Source organism: Rhinolophus sinicus, linkage group LG09 (genome assembly GCF_036562045.2).
Source record: "Rhinolophus sinicus isolate RSC01 linkage group LG09, ASM3656204v1, whole genome shotgun sequence".
Classification (NCBI taxonomy): Eukaryota; Metazoa; Chordata; class Mammalia; order Chiroptera; family Rhinolophidae; genus Rhinolophus; species Rhinolophus sinicus.
Genome location: NC_133758.1, coordinates 28,725,155 through 28,742,518, shown reverse-complemented (window position 1 = coordinate 28,742,518; position 17,364 = coordinate 28,725,155). Strand labels below are relative to the sequence as shown.

General features: G+C 39.4%; 1 long non-coding RNA gene across 1 annotated transcript in view; it reads left to right on the top strand.

Moving 5' to 3' along the window:
- Positions 1 to 343: 343 nt before the first annotated feature.
- The window catches only part of LOC141573067 (uncharacterized), a 188,218-nt gene continuing 171,197 nt past the window's right edge, over positions 344 to 17,364 (top strand). Inside the window, exon 1 of the long non-coding RNA XR_012498636.1 lies at positions 344 to 575. This is a non-coding gene — a long non-coding RNA (uncharacterized LOC141573067). The remainder of the gene's footprint in view (positions 576 to 17,364) is intronic.

Here is a 17,364-nt window from a genome sequence, read left to right as displayed (position 1 = left end):
GGCATGAAAAACTTCCTGGGGATTATACATTTTATACTTTGGGTTAGTTATAGCTAATTCCTGGAATAGTCACATTCTAGATTAGTGACAGGTTCCAGTCTAGGTTGGCACAACTGCATTAAAAAGTCCAGAATCCTTTAAGTGCCGTGATTCTCACATTTCACAAAGACTTAGAGCTCAACCATTAAATAAGGATTTAGATTAGAGGAGTCTCTTTGAAATTCTAGCAAACCATGATTTATGATCTCCCTTATACAAGGACTCCTTTACAGTCCTGAAGATTAATTTAACATTTGAATTTGATTTTATTGAATGTTTTTGAAAAACTCTCAAAAATCTCTGGGTTAGGACTCAGACAAACTGAGATTTGTATCTTGACTCCTCCACTTAACCAGTATTATTTCCTTGGGAATATAATTATAATGTCTACCAACTTTATTTTCTTTATAGGTTAAAATAGGAGTGTTTGTTCTTTCTGATCTGCTTCGGGAAGTGATAGGAACAAAAGATGATTATTTGTAAAAGAATCAATAGCCATGGAATGAGGACGTGAATGATGCTGCTAGGCTTCAACGGTAAGTGCATCAGAGCATGGGATTTTTTATACCTATTTTGGTTGTTTACATGTCTTTTTTCTTAATTCCAAAATTTATCTGGATTTAAACAGTTAAGATGGAAAAACAATTCTGCATATATTCTATATTATCATCTCTTTTGTGTTCATATAAGGAGTCAGAGATTGAGAGCAGAAAGTTTCAAGTCAGCGCTGCTTTCAACCTCGCCACAGTCAACTACTAATTACATAACTGAAATTCTTAGCAACCTCTCTAAGCCTGGGGTTATTCATATTAGGAACAATAGGTGTACCTACCTCATAGGGCTGTTATGGGTGTGCTATGAAGTAAGGCTGCAGTGCATTTAGCATAGTGCATTACACACAATAACAATAGGTGTTTAGTAACACTAGCTGTTACTTCCAAATTATTACTAAGGACTGCTCAAATAAATGACACTTTGGCAGAAAGCAGACATTGAAAAAGAATTTGTACACTGAGGCATTGCCACTCAGCAAAGACTTGATTAGTGATCAAGTGGGCTGGGTATCAGATGAAGGAGGAAAGCCACCAGGAAAGGCTGCCACCTGCCAGGGGCTGTGACAATGAGCAGTCTCCAGGAGGAGTCATGGCCTACCTTCCTTGGGGAGCTTTCAGGGCCCTGTGAGAGCTTTCAGAGGGAAGCTGAGGAACTTGGGGTGTGTGTGTGGGGTGTGGGGTGGGGTGGGTGTGGCTCAGGGATTTAAAGCCTCATCAAATAAATGAAATCACATCAAATAGACCTGAGTTCTTTATGTCCAGAAATGAGGTCTTGTGCTGAGGAAACTACAAATACAGAGCCAGGCCTGAGACGTCTTTACTGTGAACCAAGTAAACCCCAACTAAAATTCTTCTCCAGCTTCTAGAATCTTGAAAGTATTGCTGGGACACAGGGCAGGCCACCCTCTGAGTACCAACAACACCGTGGTATATTGATTACTTTGAATTAAAGTTACTTGAGAAGCAGCAGGTGCCAGAAGGGCATGTTGACCTTCCCTTGTTACTTGTGTGTAGGAAGTAAATCTCCCCTGTGAAAAGTGCCCTCCTTGCTCCAGGGAGGCTAAGACAAACACCCTTATCACTAGAGTTAAGGAATCCAGGATCAAAAAGCTTGCATAAACAAATCTTGTTACCGCTTTTCTAATTTACTACTCAAGCCCAAACTTTGTTTAGATTCCTTACTAATTAATACCCAAACCTTGCTTAGATTCCTTATTAAGAACACTATTTTTTTACCTGTCAATTTTTAAAGTAAATTTATTGTTTCTTTGTCTAACAAGTATAAAAACATGGCTGGTCTATCATTTCTTTGATTATCATCTATGATCTCCCGTGTAAACCTATTAAATAAGTTTTTGCCCTGTTAATCTTATCCTGTGTCAATTTTATTATTAATCCAGCAATAAGAACTCAAGAAGGGTAGAGGGCATATTTCTCCCCCACCCTAACAGCATGAAATAGAATTCCAAGAGCACAGATCAGCAATTCTAGGTCAAATGAGCCTTTCAGCTTAGAACAAAAAATTGTGTATGTGCATGTAGGTATATTATATTCTTTTTTTCAAGGCCTTGCTCAACCCTTTCTTTCTCCATGATTTCCAAGTAGATTATTTTTATGCCCAACCCACAAATTCCTGCACTAGTGATTGTCTATCACAGTCTGAGATTGTCTGTCTCTAGTAGAACTAAGCCAAGTTGTTATTTTAAAATCTATCTTCTTTACTCACCTAGATGGTAAGTTTCCTTCACATGCCCACTAGCTGCATCCAACTGCAATTTACTCAGCATTAAGCAAGGTGATAGATCCTTAATAGATGCTCATTTCAGAAAACAGAAGAAGTGCAGAAAACAAGTAAACAATCCAAAACAGGAAATCTTGCAAAGTATGTGCTAAACCATCTATGGTGTTTTTTTCTCCTTGAAGGTAATGCTAAGTTTGGGAGTTGCGGGGGAAGGTGGGCCATCTGGTTCTGGGACGTTTTTCTGGAAATACCATAAAAATGAAAGTGAGAAATGTGCTACGAACTGAACAGTCATGATCCCATCTCATACCTGAAAGGAAGATTGTGAGAGTAATGAGCATAAATCAAGGCTGAACTTGTCCTGCTCACATTGAGGCAAAACAGGCTTTGTTGGAAAAAAACACACAAAAAACAAAAAACATCTGCCATAAGGGGATTTAAATTGGGTACTCCTGTTTTTAGAAAATCTCAGTTTCCTTACAGGATGTCAGCTTTGATCGCTAATCCCTGGAAAATGTCTTTAAGAACTACTCCAATTGGCAGAAGTGCCAAAGAGTGGGCGTGGGCAGGTGTGAAGAAAGAAGTGGGCAGGGGTGGGGGGCATACTTCATTTCCAAGCTGATGTATTATTTTTAAATGAAAAGACAACTCCCAGAGGCTCTTGGCTCTAATGATCCCCTCTGTGATTTTTCAAACAGCAGGGTCCAGGGACACCTTTAGAAAATGTTTCTTTTGCAGGTCAGCACTTTCCCATCTGCCCCTCTCCCTGGCCAATGGCATTAATGTGTGTTTGTCAATACTGAATTTCATTTGCCACATAGCAGCTCAGAGAGGGAAGCACATCGTGTTGTATTTTCCTTGCCTCTCAAACTGGAGTTCTTGCTTCTCCCCAGCTTTGTGTTGTCAGCAAAACGTAACACGTTTACAATCGGTCTCTTGATCTGAGGTAATTACCTGCAGGAGAAATAGCGAGGGGAAGAACCTAACAAGAGAAGCCTTGTGTTGTCGCGCGGTGGGCTGCTGTCCTGAAAGTATATCAGACTTGTCAAATTGGTTCAAATTAAATTGACACGGTGCTCTTCCAGGCATCACCACGTTATTATACATCTTGGAGCCCTTTTGGGCAGTAAATGCTTTCAGAGTTAAAAAGGAATGTGCAAAGGAAACTCAAAGGAGCCAGCAACAAGGACAGTTGAGGATCTCTCCAGGAGGACCCGTTAAAACTGGCTATGAGAATGTGAAGGTTATGTTATTACTGCAGTTCAGTTTTGGTCTTCTCTCAGCAATTTCTAGTTCCGTGCCACTGTGACAGAGGTGTCCCCAGGCCTTAGCCATGAGACCTTGGAACTGTTTTTTTTTTTTTTCCCCCTGCTTCTGGCTCCGTTTATTTATTTATTGTAACATTTATGAGCTCTGTCCAGGGAAGCTGCTGGGTCCAGCAACACCAGCCCCAGCCTGAAGAGAGACAGAGTAATTCTAATCCTAACCTTTCCCTGATGGACCTGGTGACCTTGGCCAAGTCATCTAACCTCAACACAATGGGGTTGTCCTTTATAACTGAGCAGGGGAGTGAATGAGCCCTGGTTCACCTCGACAGGGTGTCAGGAGGAATAACTAATTAATGATTGTAAAGCACTTTGCAAATAGAAAGTGCTGTACAAAATGCTTAATATTAATAATAAAATGCATTCACTGCAAGCCTCTAGGCATATGTACAGAAATAACGACAGCAATTAAAGTAACACGCTAACAAAACTCATTAACCCCCAAACCTCCTTCTGACTGTACTTGGCTATCGGAGCTTTGTTGCTTTCTTAAGACTGCCATGTGGTACAAGGAGGAAGGCTGCAGCAGAGGGCATGGCATCCAGCTCTACCTTCACTTGGTAGGCAGATTAGTGTATCACCTATTCTGAGAGCCAGTAGTCCTAAAGCCCCCATCTCCATCCAGGCTTTCCTACCCATTCCTCCCTGTGGATCATTTCCTTTTCTCCATGCTCTAGTACCCACTGTCTAGGCCATTATTTACACTACATAGTTCTTCTCTACTTTGTATGTTTTGTTTCCTTCTATGTGTGTGTGATTTTTCTCTGCCTAGACTCTAAGCTGCTTGAGGGCAGGGCTTCCCTTGTATTAAAACCTCTTAGTTCCTAAAAGGGGACAGGGTAAAGGTATGCCCATGTATGGTCCATGGACCAAGGGGCAGAGACTTTGCCCTCCTAGATGATTGATTAGATGAAGGGGCAGATCTTACTTGAGACAGGCCACACGCCCAGTGGTTATCTTTGGGGCAAATTGGCAACCACTGCCAAGAAACTCCAGAGATCTGGTAGGGAGGAAAATTTCAAGTATTGGGGGAAGGGGTGGAAGTGGGAAGAAAGGACTTTTGACCTAGTTGTTCAGAAAACCTACCACTTTAAAACTGGGGAAAAAAGAAAGCCGAGGTAGAGAAAGTCACTTCAGGAAAAGAGGGAAGGAATTAATACGATATGCCTTGAGTAAGCAGAAAACAGAGCAAGGCCTGAGGCAGGTCACAGCTAATAAGGGATCGAGAGTGGGGATGTCATGCATGGCTGGAGACCTCAGAGGGTTGAGGGAGGACACTGAGGACTTTGTGGAGACAGGCTGGGCACCTTGTAAGAAATAATTTATCTTTCTATTTTCGCTTTGTAAAAACGAAGGGCTAATTTGAAAAAATAGTCTCTCTCCTTACCGCCTTTCTCCTTCTCTTTAATAAGCCACCATTTTGGTTTTCATTTCTCTTTAACTTTTAAATTTTATACCTCACCTTGTCCAGAGTGCTGGCTCATGTCAGAATTTTTGTGCTGCAATAGCATCTTTTACAGAAAATAAAAGTGGTATTTAAACCATATTCCTGAGGCATTGTGAATCAAAATTTAATCTGATTCTGTCTTGAGTACAGTATTATAATACAGGGTTGTGATATGGACTGATAGATTGATAATCCAAACACTTTTTATAAAAGATTACCACATATACTACAAGAAATGTACTCCAAATTGTAAGAATAGTATATAGTATTTACCAAATGTTATGTAAAATTACTAAGCAAAGAAAATGTCAGACATTACGTATATTCAATTCTATTGTTTAAAAGCGATTCACTGGAGAGGAATGTATTGGTAAAGAGGGTCTTGTGTTTTAGAAGAAATAACCAAGGAACTCCTGGCTAGGGAGAGGGGCGAGAAATGTAATGTCAAAGGCTGGGGAGGAGAAATTTGCCGTGAAAAGATGAGCCAGATCGGGTATGGTGACTGTGAGCAAAATGTCTGCTCACAGGAGAGAGAGGAAAGAAGGGAAAGGAATGAGGAGAGGGAAGGAAGAAGCTAACAGCCTACTAATGTAATGCTGAGTGATACTAGAATATGAAGAGAAAGATGCAGTCCGAATCCAAAGCAGAAGGTAGTGTGGGGAGAGCAGGGTTTGGAGATCTAGCTGGTAGAGGCATGTTGTCAGAATATTCTTGATTTTTGGCAGCCAGTCCACATATGATTCCCTCCTGTGGAGGTCTGGAGTGATTGTGGACAAGCAGTTTAGGAGATTCCAGGTCCAAAGATGACTTGGGGTGGGGGGAATGCTAACATTACAAGAAAGAAAGCCAAGGAATGATATGGAGGGAACACAATCTCTATTTCATGGCCAAATCAAAGGCTCCCTGACTAGGAGATGCCATCCAGCCTTAAAGTCTCTTTCTTGAACGGTGACATGGCTTCCAGGGGAGACGGAAGGAAAGGAAAGGTGGAATCAGTGTGCATTCTGGGATCCATTTGTGCCACCAACCTGTGGTGTGTCCTTGAACAGGTCACTTCACATCTGTCAGCCTATTTTCAATCCGTAAAGCAAAGCATTTGAGTTAGACAATCTGTAAAGTCCTTTCCAACTCTGATATCCAATGAAGTCTATGACATTGACTATCCAAAGTCTGTCTTACACACGTACTCGGTGGGTGAGAAGCTGACTGAGGTGACATTTCCACTTCATTGAAACTGTTATGAGCTTACTAAAGTATGCAGCTTTCGGGTTTTATCCCCATGGTGTGGGGTAGTCATCAGCCAAAATCCATTCATCAACTTCTGTATGCCCAGCCCTTTGATCAGTCCTGAAGGGAGGACCTCACTGCTCTGGAGGAGCTTGCAGTCCAATTGGGGAGTCACATAAACACATGCAAAATGACAAAAGATAAGAGACCCTTATATTTCATTGCTAAACGAGAGCTATCGACCAAAAATGCTTTAAGTTTGTTACAGCATGAGCTTTCTGTGGGCTGAATGGCCGGAGGCAAGGGACAAGTATGAGTTGGGCCTTGTACAGTAAATATTCTGTTCATCCCAACAGTCCCTTCTTGTTTCTTGATTCCTTCTAGGTGATAGCTGGACAGACACACACACACCACACACACACACACACGCACACACACACGAAGGAGGTCCAAAACTCTGATTCAGTGGGGCCCTTCGTGAACCTCGGTTGACTATGAGGTAGAGACAGTGGAGATGAGCAATGTGAGGGGTTCAAATCCAGAAACCATCATGTTAGCAGGTTACAACCTAGGAACACTCACCTGAGATTAAACATTCATAAGGTGGTAGAACAACCATTAAACCTGGGGTCAAGAGTCTTAGGTCCAAATCCTCATTCTGTCATTTACTAGAACTCTGAATTTGGAAAAGTCTCTTACACTGTTTGAGTTTGGTATTAGACACCTGCATTTTCCACTGTGTTCTAGTAGACTATGATTAAAAAATTGAAAAGTTGGAGATAAAGTAGGAAAGTGGAAGACCAACATGGAAATTCTAGGTATACAGGAGATCGTGGGCAGAGGTAAAAGATGCTTCAGAAAATGTAGCTGTTGTGTGTTGAGCATACAGGTCATTGGCTCACTCCACAATCTGAACTAGGAATTGGCCTTTCTGAAATGTTCTTCCCGTTCATAAGAAAATCCAGTTTCTTCATCTTAATACATTTCACTTTTTCAGGAAAACATTTCATCAGCAACTGTAATTATACTGTGATAAATACTAAGCATAACAATAATGACATAATTTATGGCCCAAATCAGAAAGCTATTGAGAGCAAAAGAGGTGCTACTAATAATTATAATAGGTAACAGTTGAAAATCAAGCTTGTCTTCAGGAAGCTGGAGGTATGATAACCCGGTCCATACAATATCACTGTCTCCTAAACACATCAGTTCTTCCTCTTTCCAAATTAGGCAGCTTCATCATATACCCCACCAGACACTAAAGATTTTATTTAAACAAAGAAACAAGCAAACAGACAAAAAAGTTACCTTTTAGGAAACAGAGTCCCTAGAAAACAAAGAATGTTAAATGTCAGGAAATTGAAGCTCAAGAAGTTATGAAGAAAGGTGATACAGGATGAATGAATGTACACATCTATAAGGAGAATTTGTGTGCATACAAATGCCTTTTCAACATAAACTCTAAAATAGCATAGTCCTAAATTATTGTGTTGTTTGTGTGTGTGTGTGTGTGTGTGTGTGTGTGTGCCTGTAAAAGTGTGAATAGGGATCAATCCCTAAAGAAATGTGATTCTTCGATGATAGAAAGGGAGGGAAGAAAGCATTAGAGAGGCAGGGTGAGGAGGAGAGTTGGGGATGCATACGTAATTTAAAATTATAACCCAACAAATGCAAAACAGGAAGGGAACAGCATTTTAAAGAGGCCGACAGATAGCATCAGCTCATTAGTGGTTCCATTACAGTGTACATTGGTTTACTTTCTCTCCTAGCACACACAAAAAAGGAAGTGATATATGTGCATGTGGGTATGGAGGAAGTAAATTAAATAAACATAGCCCAAGTTATTTTAGGGTATTCTGAGCATTAACTCTCATCCTTGAAGGTAGTGGCAAGAATTATGAAGTATTTCAGCCTTTGAAATTAGCCACTGCACTTTAAATATAATTGGATTCCCAAGGTATCCCTTCAATAGGTGAGGAGTGGGAGAGGGTCAGAATGAAAGGGAGTGGGAGCTCTTTTCATCAGCCGGATGCATGACAGGAGAATCTACGATGCTGGCATAGCACGGCCGTCAATGATTGGAGAACTTTGTTTCCATTTGGAAATGATTAAGGTCTTATTGCTCCTGTCTTAGATATGAAAGACTTGAAATGCTTCAGTTCAATGTAACTAAGGTTGAATGACAACTCTATGCATGTAGTTAGCAAAGTTCATTGAGAAGGAGAGAAGAGCACTGAATTTCAGGAAATTTGAACCGTAAGAATTGAGTACCTTGATTGAATTTGATAGCTCTTAATGGGAAATTGTACTGAACTGGCAAAAAAATGCAATGAGATTTGGTGAAAAGGATCAAACTCAAATTTGGTTTTTTAAAAAGCTTGGAATTAATCTTTCCCATTTTATCCAGCTAAAGTAGAAATTATTTACATGAGAAAGACCATGTCAGAAATAGCAGAGTGGAGTTTTAGAGCTGGAATTAAAAGAGGGCAACAGTAGGAAGCTAATTTGCTTTTCTCCTCCGAAATATCCCCAGCAGTCTTGTCTTGGGGTCTATTTGATTATTTTTCATTAAAGGTGGAACAGGATTTTCTAGGGAGGATTTCTGCATGGAGCATGGAATATAACCACTGAATTGAAGAATCAGAAAGGCATATGAGCCACACCATTTGACAGTCAACTTGGATAGGCTGGAAGATGGAATGAAAAGCCCTGGAACCTGACAGAAAGACCAGCTGGGATCAAGCACCCTTGCAAGACTGGTAGGTCAGCAGAGGAGAAAGGAGTCATTGGACAAAGAACCCAGGACTACAGATTAATTTTAATGACCTCCTATGGGTGGGATGGTTTATCCTTGACAAGGGCATTGAGGCACAGGGGAGCAGAACCCCATTAGTGATTGTAGCCTGAGTCCCTCATCTCTGTAGTGGACACATATGGCATATGACAATGGCAACCAAGGGGTAGCTCTTGAGCCTTTTGGTTTAATAATTCACCTCCCAGCAGCTTTAATTTTTATTTTTAACCTTAAGTGGGACATCCATTCTGCAGTTTGCAATGGCTACCACTACCCCCTACTGTCTAATGTTGGGTAGTTACAGTAATTTACATTAATTCTTCAATTTTTGACTCCTGTTTGGTCATGTGCAGTGAGGCCTCATTGCATGGCTTTATGGAATGCCCTGGAACACTTCTCCCTATTTCATCCATGATGATTTTCTCAGAAGCAAGGAAGGCAAAGGCCACAGAGCAATGCACTGAAGGTACATATGGTATTCATTCTGCAGAGAACAAATATGGAACAGGACAAAAAGTGACAGTCACACCATTTGCATGTGGTGTGTAAATTCAAGATACATATTGATTTACATGTATAACTTAGTAACAAAACAACAAAAAAAAGCCCAAAAAACAACAAAACAAAATAAAACAAAAACCTAGATAGCTAAGGAAACACGAATATCCACCCCAAGCTAAAGGCTGGGCTCATGGTGGCATTTGTGAATGGCACTGTGTGACAGCACTCTTTAGCATGCAAATGTGTACAAACTCAAAACTGTTGCTAGGTTAAACAACACCTTTCCCAGGAAGCATGTTAATTCAGGTGCTTGCGGTTGACGCATTGGTCTCCAGGGCAGAAGACTCATCTGTACCTCATAGTGAGGGCAGGATGCATGATCCACCCCTGTTCTTTTCTTGCTGAAGTCTCCTACCTTCAAGCTGATTTAACCCAGCCTTTTAAAAGACTTTTCCCCTTTCGTTGTTCCCATGTATGAAGAACTTGAATATATATCTCCCCATAATCTTCAGGTATAGATCTAAATGCCTTAACTGGCTCCTTCTTTATCCAAAATTATGTCCTATTCTCACCAAGTTTCCCTTTACCTCTAGCCCCTAGTGACAGACCCTCTAGAGAAATTCCTTCCTGTTCCCTGGACACATGAATATTCCTACCACTATGTTTTTGCTGATCCAGTAGCATTCAAGAGAATGCCCATCCGTCATCCATCAAAATCCCTTATTTCTCATGCTCAACTTGGACCTGATCGCCTCTGCCAAGACTTCACAAAAGTTGAAGCTAGGCTAATTTTTCCTTTCCATGACTAGTCATGGCAGTTGTGGTCTCAAGCTGTGTTCTCAAGTTGATCAGACAGTTTAAGAGACACCCTAATAATTTCTTAAGAGTTGCTCTTGGATTCTCAAGCAAAGGGAATGTTCCCAAGGAAAGGAATTCCATCCTGTTCTCTACAACACATTCTGTTTAGTGCAAAGGTGGACACATTGATGATGTTAGCACATGGTGCTGAACTAAATTTAAAAAAAAGAAAAAATTTCCCCATTTTCACTCCTTGTTTATCATTATTTACAGCCTGTAACAGAAAACCTTCATCAGTGACCATAGTTTTAAAATGGGTTCACAGAGGAATATAAAGAGTATAAGAAATATGTTAGGGCACAGATTCATGAATTTTCTTTTGTTCTCACTGTGCTATATGATGTTTTGCATGAATATTTCTTATTTGTAATGAACAACATGTGCATATTATAATTCAAAGTTCCTGAACCTTGGCAATAGGAAGACTTTGGGCAGGGCAATTCTTTGTTATGTGGGAGCCTTTGTTGTTTATTGCAGATTTTTTCAGAAGCATCCCTGGTCTCTGCCCACTAAATGACAGTAGCAGCCCCAGCCCCCATTGTGACAACCATAAATGTCTCCAGACATTGCCAAATGTCCCTGGTGGACAAAATCTGTATCACTTCCCTCCACTCACCCACATTGAGATATACTACTAAAATTAAAGATCTAAAATTCTTAAAACATTTCTTCTCTTCAGTGGGTTAAAGAAAGCCCTGTGATACCTTAATACTTTACTTTCCTTAGGAAACTTCTGCTTTTTTCCATACTACTTGTTTATTATTTATTATTATAAATATTTTATAGCACTTTGTCCTTAATTCTCACTATTTTAAGTACTTTACAAAAATTAATTCACTTAATTCTGATAACATTCACATCAGGTATGTACTATAATATAATCATTGCCATCTTACAAATGGAAAACTGAGGCCCAGAGGTTAAGAAATTGATCCAAGGGTCACACAGCTAGGAAGCGGTAGAGCTGCAGTCCAAACCTAGATGCTTTGGCTCTGAAATCTGTGCTTTAAACCACTGTGCCCTTCACAAAGGCAAAAGTTAGTTTCCTCTGGAGTAATTATCACAAATTCTGGACAGCGGTATTCTTCTAAATTTTTTTACCAATTCAGAGGGTTCCTAATTTGGAGATTAAGCATAAGCCCATATCAATTGTTTTAAATATCCACTGTTTTCTTTCTCTTTAACGACTTGCTCCTGTATGAGCTCTTTCTCATGGGTGGCACTTGGACACATGCCTGCACTGGATACAAGGGTGTGGGGGCGCGTGCATTGGAGATCTTGGGTGTATTTCAGAGGCAGTGGAAAATGTGCAGTCTGTCATACCTAACGAATCCCTCAGTTCTCTGTACCCATGGGAAAGGGCCCAGACTGATTGCTGTTTTGTATTTCCAGTCGTTTCCTTTCATCAGGTTATTCCTCAGCTCAAGATCTCTAGTGGGTCTTTACTTCCAGTTGCACTGAGTCTAAACACCTTTGATAAGATGTCAAGACCTTTCATTGTCTCACTAGTCCCCGTATGATCCATCTGTTTGGTGTGGGTCAGCATCCTCTCATCTCCTTCTAACTTCTACATGTCCCGGTACTCAAGCTGTCCTTTCAAGGCACAAGTTCAACTTCTGTGAAACTTCCCCTATCACTGAAACCCTCAGCTTGCTTTTCCTGAACTTTTAGCGTCTGTTTTCTATGCCAACCAAATTAACTTATAAATATAAAATCATATGTTCTGTGTTAATTTTTATATGTTTATATTCATCTTCTCAACTAGATTATACAGGTCTTGAAGGATAAGGCTGTGTCTTCCCATGCATCTGGCCTCTGTCTTAGGCACAGCTCAGGTACTCAACCAAGATGTTGACCTATTGGTCACTTGTCCATTCGCCGTGAAGAGGGTCATGCTTTTCTTCCCTCACTATCAGCAGATGCTCAACTTCAGCATCTGAAGTTTAACTTCTTCCAATCCCTGACTTATAGCTCTGTTGATGGTCAGCTAGAGGATATAGATTAATAGTCCCCAATAATACAGTTCCTTCAAGAAGGTGAAGTAGTATGTCATACCCAGTCAGTATGATACAACTGATTACCTTCAGAGGAAGACAATGACTACGGATACGAGTATTTATGACTCTTGAGAAAAGCACCATCATTAAGCACCAATGAATGGTTTGGCCTTGGTGTGGATTGTATTGGGTGACTACATCAGAGACACCTGGGCACATGTTCTTGGGTAAAGTAGATTTAGGGATCTGCCAGACTTCTACCACCAGAAATAACAAAAGTGAGATGTGATATATATATATATATATATATATATATATATATATATATATATATATATATATAAAGTTTATTGGGGTGATAATGGTTACTAAAGTTACATAGGTTTCAAGTGTACAATTCTGTAATACATCATCTATATATCACATGATGTGTCTACCACCCAGAGTCAGTTCTCTTTCCAGCACCATATATTTGATCTCTTATGCCCTCATCTACCACCCCCTCCCCCTTACCCTCTGGTAACCACTAAACTATTGTCTATGTCTATGAGTTTTTGTTTCTTTATTTCTTTGTCTTGTTCCTTTGCGTGTTTATTTTCCTTGGTGATGAGGATGGTAATACTTTCAGTGTCCATAGTATTTTGCCAGTTTTCAGTGCAGTGTCTCTCTTATATTACATATAATATAAAGGGCTATGTATATATATACAATATATATTATATGAAATAGGAGGTATTATCCCAGGTCTAAAAAACTATTGAAATCCCAAGAAAATATTTACTTAAGTAAATATCGAGACCATCCTAAATTATTCTGTCTGTCTGGTGCTCTTTAAGTCTTTTTTGTTTTAGAAGTCACATGATACAGATGAAAGAAAACCCTGAATACTAAAATCCAACAAGTTTATAACATATTAATGAATTATTTATTGAAAATTTTAATGTAAAGCTGGATTTTTCTTTGCCTAATATGAATTAATCAATTAAAAATAATAAAATATATTGACTACCTTATGTGGTAGGCATGATGGGTCATAGTTTCTTAAAAGGATTTTAGTAATGTCAACTTCACATAAAAAATGCACAAATGGAAATTTTTACATGAGAGATGATTCAAAAAATATTACAAAATCAAATGGGTATTTTTTTTTACACTGTACTGTTGTTTCAATGGTATTCTTGCATGTTATGAGTGGATAACACTGTACTGTCCATTTTTATTTTTCATTTTTCTCATGGGTGGTAGAAATTATGTGGCTTCTGAATAACCTGGTATATCTGCTGTTCTAACTCTATATTGGAACCTTTCTGGAAAATTCCTATACCTCGCAGAGATCTCTGACCCTGTTTACTTACAATTGACCTTTCCACAGTCCACGGTGATATTTTTTTATTATCAAACAATCTTTGTTATTGGGATTTGACCCATTTTTAGCATTAATAAATGTATGACTCATTGGTTATTTGTGCATTTTTAAAAAATGTTTATTAATTACAACCTTCTAGGATTTTCTGAATTCCAAATACTTTGCTTTTGGATAAATCCAGTGAGGTGAGTTAGGCCTGTCTCTCTTTCTGTAAAGGACCATCATGTTGTCTCTCACCTATCTTCCTGGGAAGTTGATTTATCTGTAAATCTATGGGAGAGTGTTTGTGCTCGCAATAGGATATAAGAAGATATCACTTTTTTCTTTTAGAAATTCATGTTATAAGAGCTGGGACTTTTAATAGACAAGGACATCTACTACACTTTGATTAGGTACACTTGAATAATTTTCTCTAAGGAAAGATTCTATGTAAAAAAAACTTAAAACATGAAGGAAAGAAAGTATGCCTTGTGTTTTTTTCCTGCTAGGGTTACATTTCCTCATAAATGGCTCAGCATCCACGTGGCCATCCCTGTGAATCAGGCATCATAGCTTTGGAGCAATGAGCATGATAGAGCTGCTTACATGAGGAGATGCCTCTACCTGACTCCTGGTTGCCATCTATATCCCTTCTTCATCACCAAGATCCCATTTCTTGAATTGGAGGGAATAAGCACATTAAAATATCCATTTATTAATCTAAGAACTTATGTGAGAAAGAGGTCTATAGGGAATAGAGTGATTCCTAATACTAAGTCCCAGATCCCAAAGAGCTTTCAAATAGGCCAAGTCAGATGCTGGGAATCATGAGTTTCTACAAGGTAAATTCTAATGGTTTATGATTTGGGGGACAGGTCTGAATCAGGATCGTTGTTAAGCAGGACAACCTTAGAATTTGAAAAGGACCAACAAGTGACAATGCATGAGCTTACTTATACTCCACCCCATGCTAATTAGTGATATATATATATATATATACAATATATGGAAGAACGAGGAAACATTTGTTACCATGGGACCATGGCATATGATACTTTATTTTTTGGTGTGTGCTTTCTGTTTTTCTTCTTAGTTCTTTTTGTGAATAGATACCATTTTTGGAATCTAGGGGAAAATATGATTTAAAAAAGCCTTCCTTGAAGAAATAACAATTCTTGCCTGGGGCCATATGCTATGAGAAAGACACAGCTGATTCATTTCAAGATATTAAGGGTCTGAGAGACTTTGTGGCATAGTTGGCCCACATACATCGTTGCAGGAAGAGTTTCCTCTTATTCATTTCAGCCCATCTCTGTACCAGGAACTAGGGGGCTAATTTAAAGAAGTGAAAGTCCTCATTCCACATTCATGGAAAATCTAAAGAGACGATGATGGACATATGGTAAAGATGGTGTACATTGTATGATATCAGCAAATCATAAACTTTTGTGATGATGATTCCATGTGTTAAAAAAGTACCGAGAAGCCAAAAGCAAGCCCAGGTTGCTGAGCTCTGGTTGATAATCTTGTTCCAAGATAATCTTGCCACTGTTTAGCAAACTTATTTTCGTTTTTCTTTTATTCATTCATTTTTATTAAGTAAATGATGCATTGAGTGTTTACTGGGAGGGCACAATCCCCAAAACTGAACATGGTTCACTCAAAAAAGAGTGAACACAATGGAAATGCTATGTGTCCTTCCAGAGATCACACTCCTCTTCATTGGCCACCACCACTGCTGCATTTAGTTGATCCAGGACATACTAGAATCCCTTAGTTTGAAAGATAATGCTCTTGAGGAACTCCTGAGAGTGGTCAAATGGCAAGCTGTGACGAGTAGCCTTTTCCTCTGAACTAAGACCAATTTCCCTTTGCTGTATTCTTCAATGTTAGGGCGTTGTGGATGCTTTGGAGAGCTAGAGAAAACAAGACAAGTGAAGACACTATATCAGGAGGTTCACAAAACCATAGATACCAATCCACGTACCTTCACAGCATTGCTCCAGACAGGAGGGTCTTCTCAGCATCACCAGCATGTGGTATACCAATCTGCTCTCCTGAGAAAGAAAGAAGCTCTCCAGCTAGAAGCAAGGAACTGTTCACACTAACAGAACCGTTCTGTGTGACAGAATCCTCCAAGGAAAAATAAATATTTGCTGTTCCAATTACATTCCATTTGATTCAATAGAGACTCACTAAGTCCCTTCTGAGTACAGTGGGTGTTACTTGTTGGTCCAAAGATGATGAAACAGCCCCTTGTGTAAGGAACTTTAGGAACACATGATACAAAAAACTTAAACTCCCCGAAGATAGGAAACAACATCTAAAACAGCATGTGATACATAGTCCATGTTCAATAAACATTTCTGGAACAAATAAGAATATGCCAAGTGTGGAAATCATGGTCTGAATAAATGTCTCTGGTTATTCATAGAATGGAGACATAACACTTAATTGTAAGAGACAGTGAGAGTTTTATCAAGGAAGAATCTTGTGAGGTACATTGATAAGAATAGAAGACGTGGGAAAATGGAGAGGAGGTGGAAAGGTATGTAGGAAGAGGGAATGGTATGAGCAGTGGAGAGGAACCCAGGACATGTGTCCAAGACAAGAGGAATTGAAGATTTAAAAATGGGCCATGCTGTGGAAAATCTCTAGTGCTGGATGGTGGGGCTGTCCAATTAATCTGAAGATTACAGGTGTTGGGATGTCTTTCTGCTGGCCTCTTTTTATTGAACTTTATTATTGGCAATGCTGGAGAAGATCATAAAATACATAGTTTTAATGAATCAGTTGGTATTAGTACCAGGACCTTCCTTCTTGACTTCTAGACAAACTGTTATATTTGTTTCCAGTCTCTCTCCCACATCCCTTCTTTCATTCTTCATCATTTAGTTATATTGAACCTTCTGTGTCTCTCTTTGCAGCTCACCCTCTCTCCCCACATTACAGGGCGATGAAGTATAAAATAGTAAGATGATATGGTCTGGGAAGGAGGACACACATCTGTACATAGGACATAGTAGAGTACATAATACTCTAATGGAAAAAATGTTAAGGAGTTTTGACCCGTTCATGGTCAGAGTTTCTTTATATACATTTGAGGAAGAATACAGAATGTAATGCAAATGCTGCCTCAGTGAAAAGTCATGGCTAAGCCCCATTCTGCATTTCATAGGAGCCAAGTTTCTAATTTTTACATAACAGAAAGAATATCAATGTCTTGAATCTTTAGAATGAATTTTTCACCAACTCTCAAGAGGAGAGGGAAGGCAAATGGAAAGATGTGTTATCTGCAGTGGCCACATCTGGGACAGACTGGGCCAGGGTAGCCCAGTTACATATGAAATCCCTAAGTTTCTCTTAATAACCTTTCAAGCATCCTACTGTTAACTGAACCTTCCCATACCAGTTACTGGGATGCAGGAAAACACAAGCTGTTCTCTGATCATCACTGTTTTTTTAAAATCCTAGCTTACTTTGTATTCCTTTTACTGTGGTTCCTTCTCTGTTTCAGGTTTTCAGAATCAATG